This window comes from Manacus candei, unplaced genomic scaffold (assembly GCF_025592945.1).
Source record: "Manacus candei isolate 608988 ecotype Guabito, Panama unplaced genomic scaffold, ASM2559294v1 h1tg000008l, whole genome shotgun sequence".
Taxonomy (NCBI): domain Eukaryota; kingdom Metazoa; phylum Chordata; class Aves; order Passeriformes; family Pipridae; genus Manacus; species Manacus candei.
The window spans coordinates 22,190,559-22,196,558 of NW_026138056.1; positions in this window are offsets into that span (position 1 = coordinate 22,190,559).

Genomic DNA, 6,000 nt, shown 5'->3' on the forward strand with positions numbered 1-6,000 from the left:
TGTTTATGTTGTAAAACATAGATTTATTTATTTTTTGAACAATGCTGTTAATCAATTCTGTTAGATATTTTAACGAGCAATTCTAAGATACATCAATTCAATTAGATGTGACCAAACCACCATTCTGTTTGAAACAATGTCCATCTTCTCACCTAGACAAGTTCTGGACTGCCAAAATATAGGTGCTATGACTAGAATTGAGCTCCTGTAACAAACTGCTATGCCCAATCTATGCATTATTTACATTATACCTGAACTTAAATAAAAACTTTAGCCCTCACATCTTTTCATGTACTCATGTACCATCAGTGGTACATGGTATTTATCAGAACGCATCCCTACAGCTAAACAGGTTTGCGAGGTGGAGAAGAATGTATTGCACTGCCTTTTATTCCAAGCAAATAAAAAAAATTTACCTTGTCATGATTTAGATACTCAAAAAAAATCAGGCATCAATAAACGCTGTGTCTTTACAGGAAAAGAAACTGTTTGAGTCCAGACAGATACATCACTGGCTTAAACTCCTTATGAATACTCTTTACAAATATTCTTTTGAGTAGGTGAGAAAATAGCTACTCTTCTATCTTAATTTTTGTTCCACACACTGGTTTAAAAACTGTTTTGTACTGCCTCCAATGGGTACTGTCTCAACACAAATTTCTAAGATGAGCCATTGACTACTCAATTTCATTTAACACCAGCTTCTCTGTTTCCAGCTGAAGGTCAATCCCCTCTATTGAGTTTCCTAATGTATTTTTAATTGAGCATGTAAAAATATTGTCTACTGCCTTGATGACATAAAGCTTCATGGGCCTGGGCATCAGTATTTCATTTACAAAAGAGCTCAAGTGTGAGAAGTCAAGTTCAAGCCACAGCCCGTGGATAGATCTTCATTTGTCCTGACACGGTAGATGTCCTGCTGCCTGGGATCAGAATGAGTTAACCTGGGGGATGAGAAGTAATATCCATTGTGAAACACGACTGGATGATAGTACATCTCCTGCTGGTGGCATGTCACAGAGCCAATCTAGATTGGAGAACCTTCTATAGAGTAGGCACCAATGTCAGTTCTTCAGTACAGCTGCTGCTACTGGGACATGTCAAAATTTTTTGCTCTTTGCAAGACAGCAAAGTTGTGAAGGTCCAGAGAACAATTACTTTTAAATAAAATCTGTTGATGCCATTTCAGAGGAAATGTGTCATTTTCAATAGCGTTTTTCCAGCTGTGTTGAGAAGTTACTGTTCACTGTTGGCTACTGCAAGTTAGCAAGTGACAAGTTTTAGATGATGAAATCAATGTGGCCTAGTTTCCAGTGGACAAATGTTTCAAGTTCCCTCACCATCCTCATCAGAGTAGTGTCTGCTGCCTTCTCTGTGCAGATTGGTCCTGGACCTAAGATCCTCTGCCTGACAGAGACAGTGGTGCTGTGCTGGCTGTGACCAACACGTGTGCTGACCTGTGAGCCTGTGCAGACAAGAGAGAAGTGAGGACAGCTGAGATTATGCTGCAGCTTGCCTTTCTCCAATCATTATGCTTTGTAATGACTTAATACCTTTGGGCTCTTGCCTTTCTGTCAAATGTAGTCAACATTAGGTCTCAGGTTCAAAAGTTATAAGACACAGAGATAGGTCAGAGACTGACTGGCAGAGAGAGAGAGAGAGGCAGGCAACATGACCACATTTATTTCCTTGAGAAATCAGATCTCTAAGTCATATGAAAAACTGTAGATTGTATGTTGGTGGGTGGGATTTTCAAAAGTTCTTAAGCCCCAGAGCGGTAAATTTATTTATACACCTCATCTTAACTCGGATAAAAGGAGAATTAGGAACCTAAGTTACATTAAAAGTCTAATCTAAATGACTTTAATAGGATTTGCTGTATCACTGGAGTAGTCTTAATCCCACTTGCTGTATTTAAAATGGTGGACGATAGGAATTTTGGCACTGATTTTGAAGAGTCTATAATTTTGTAAAGCTTACATAAGAGCAATGGCAATGCCTGAAAACCTTGAAAAATATAAAAGTTACAACATTAGGTGCCTTAGTTCACACATTGGTAAAAATGTCAGTGGGAAAACAAAGCCTAGATTGGTGCCAAATAATCAACACTGAAAAAATGTTCCTAAGACTTTCACATTCACACAGACAAATAAATAAAATAAATATTGGGTAAGAGATGTCCTATTTTCTATAGCCAGTTAAAACATATAGTATGTCAGAGAAGACCACTAAGGAAAATTTTGTAAAGGCGCAGTCAAGGCAGGCCTTCATTTGGTTTGCATTACTTCTATATGCAAGGTGTGCAACAAAAAGCCATATGTCTTGGTAGATAAGGCATAATGATGCTGTCAGGACCTGTGAGCAAATTCTAGCTGGTAACTATTTGCCAGGAGTATTGCAGATAAAAGTGAGCAGAGTGACCAGAAGTATAGATGTGATACCTGTGTCTGCTGGGCATTGTTAAAGTAAGAGTGGCGTGCGTCACTATCAAAACTGATTCCCCCTAGTCAAATGGAAAGCATATTTCATCAGTGGGACCAACATCTCACTATCAGTATTTTTTTTTCCCAGGGAAGTTGCTTTTTAAGAAAAGGACAAATTAGTTTTAAATTGCTATTTCTTTAAACTGAGAACAAAGACCTACTTATATGTTTTTCAAATCACCAGTTTAAGCTAGGGATGTGAATAAATCTGTCCAGAGGACAACCATCCATTTACTGCATTCCAGGATTACAAAATTTGCTTTTATTTTATGTTACAAAAACAAAAACTAATGAGAGATTCTCAGTCAAAATATTTGTATTTGGATTTAAGATGTTAGATGGATATTTAGATACTGCACTTGCAGTGACTAGACCATCAATATTGGACCTTTCAAGAAAAAAATTCAATCAAAATTGGGCAGATCTCAGTTCTGCAAGCAGATTGGTAATTCTCTGGGAAAGCTTTGAGTTTAAATGAGGAATATCTTCTGCAAAGAAATGGTTCTGAGTAGTTTTACTGCAAAACCTAAATTAATAGCTTGATTTTCAAAAGTGCTCAAATTGGCACAAAGTACCAGAGGAGGATAAAGGACTTCTCAAAATTATGTCTGTTGAGAAGCTTATCTCTAGGAACTTATAAAGACATTGGGCAGAGTCTAAGCAGTACAAATAGTTTGACCCATTTAAATTCTAAGAACTAGGGCATTATTTGTCCATCTCCCTAAAAGGAAAACCAAAGCTAATAAATAACCACATTGCATCAATGTTTCTTGCTACCTTCAGGGAAATCCTGTTTACTTAGACCCTTGCCTGCCAAGTGAAACAATATTTGAGTTCTTCAATAAGATATAAACTTTAATCCAGGTTGGCAATCACTGGGTGTTCACTAATTCAGATGAGTTAATAAATACATTAGGTATTTTTATACTTCATTTTCTTTACCATTTTCCTCAGTGTATTCAACTAGAAAAGAATGCTGTTTATATTGCCAATACTAATCATATTAACAGTCTCTATTGCGGCACCATTGAAGGAAGCATACAAGAGCCATTTCTATCTTTTGTCAATGTTTTACTTTCTTTTTGTGCACTGTCTCTTAGACACTGAAACAGTCCTTCACTGTGATGTCCTTTTGGCTTTCGTGGCAGGGAAACTTGGTATAATATCTGTGAAATTAAATAAAAGGCATGTGTACAGAAGGACTGAGAAGGTACTTCCATGATGTGGTTAATCCAAATAGATGTCTGTTATTAAAAAAAAAAAAAGCAAGATGAATATTATGTATGCATTGATGGTATGACTGCTATGGTTGAAGCTACTCTGTTCTCTGAGGTTCTGTGCAGATGCAGAACAAGTTGGTCACTGGCCTCAGGCAGCCTACACCTACATATAAAAGAGACATAAAAAGACAGAGTTAGACAGAGGACAAGAAAACAGTGGAACCAATACTGGTCAAAATAATAAGGCTAAATTATTGCATGACTGCATCCTAGGTCTTGAGAAGCCTACAAATGGCCCAGACAAGAGCTTCAAGGAGGGATTGAAAGAAGACTCATTTTGTGGAAATTTTACCAACAGTGAGGGCAGACAGCGGCCTGCACCTAATTCTAACTCACAGCGAAAGAAAAGCTGATGCCATAGGTTAGATGGCAGCAGTAAAAAGTGTTTGATTTGAGGGTAAGCACCTTAGGTTTGATGTGACAGAGAAATGAGAGTGTACAGAAGCACACAGAAAGCTCACAATTTCAGATGTGCACAAAAAGCAATTTTTACAGCAGCCTTGTAAGGCACGTGTGACAAGGGTAAGACTGAATTTGACAAGACCAGAAAAAGATCTCAAGAAAAGAGACAACCATAACATGAATGAGAACTTTAGTTTTGTGAGTAGACAAAGAGTATTCTATCCTGGTCACATTATACAGAGTGAGCTATTTAAAAAGGAGGTGTGATCTAGGGACGAAGATACAGAGAAACCTGACAGATGTCCAGGTATAGCCAAAATGACAGCAGAGAGATGACATCTGCTACAGCAGCAAGGAGAAGGCAGGAAAGGGTTAGGCTGTGAAGGTGAGACTGTTGGCTAATCATCCATCAGAGGAAGCCAGGAAGACATATTAGTATTTTAGTTGCCAGTGATAAATGTTTTGGAAGTGAGAAGTGGATATGACAATCCTAAAAGAATATGACCAATTGCACAGAATTAAATGGTACTTAATACATTTGTGAAGGCAATACAACCACAAAACTGAGTACATACTGTATTCTACCTCAGAATTCTTATTAGTCATCTCTGTCCTATCGTAACAGGGTAAGATATTTCATATTTGATTTTTAACAGAGTTATTTCCATCTCATTTTAGCCTATTTTTAGACTAAATGGGTAAAAAGTTTTGCTTCCAAACAAAAGTAATACAGTCTTAATGCAGATCCCTGGTATGGTCTGTTACCACCTTCCTTCTATTTGGTGAAACTGTCATTCACTCCAGTTTTTTGTTTGCCTGCTTGTTTGTTTGTTTTCCTTACATATTCAGTGCTTAATTCATAACAAGCACCATGAGTAGTCCTCTTTAACATCTTAATTCTATAAGAGAGCCTGCTGAAAAACTACAGAAACCATACTTTTAGGACATCTTTACCTGCCATTTCTCTAGCTTTTAACAAGCAAAGCAAAGTACTTACTTCTCTTTCCCTCTGCAAAGACTGTGTGGCCTGGATATCAATCAAGGCATATTTCTGTAGCTTTGTCCTCAGTCTGACTTTTCTGTAAACTTTCAATTTTCTGTCTTACAGATCACCTCAGAAAATGTTTCTAAAACACTGACACCACTCAGTTATGTGGACTTACACTAAGAATTAATTAGGCCTGGTTTAAAACTAATAGCAATTTCAGAACATGGCAGGAAAAAGAAATTCCTTACTTAACCTAAGCTTTTCTGGTTACCTTGCATCACAAAATTTACAGACTAACTGAAGAAATCAAAAATCATTTGTCCTATCTTAGCATTAAATACTAAAAAAGCCATATAGTCTTATTTTAATTCTGAAACTCAGTAAATTGTTTTTAGTTCTTTTTACAAGAAATGATGATTAAATCCCTTGTTTTAACAAGTGAAAATTTATACAACCTTATGCCAGTGAAAAAGAAATTAACTCTTTCCCATTCCTAGCTAAGGTCCCACCAAAGCGATCTATTTTCAGCTCTTGAAACTGAATTCTCTCTTTTCAAATAACATTAAAGATCATAACAATAAGCGCAATGTTAAAGCATAGAGATCAGAGCATCTTCCTTCTGCATCTGGATTTCAAGACACTCTATCCTGACTCTGGCACAGGTGGTAGCTCCCCCCCTACTTTGAGGGCTCACAGAGCCAAGGGCTTCTGGCTTGGCTCTCTGCTCAGATGACCATCTACAGTTCTCGCCCTGCCTATGTGGCAGACTCACATGGTCATGAACAAAGATTTTATCAGCCTCTTCACATGAAAATGAAACAGAAGCAGTAAAAAAAGAACTAGGTTA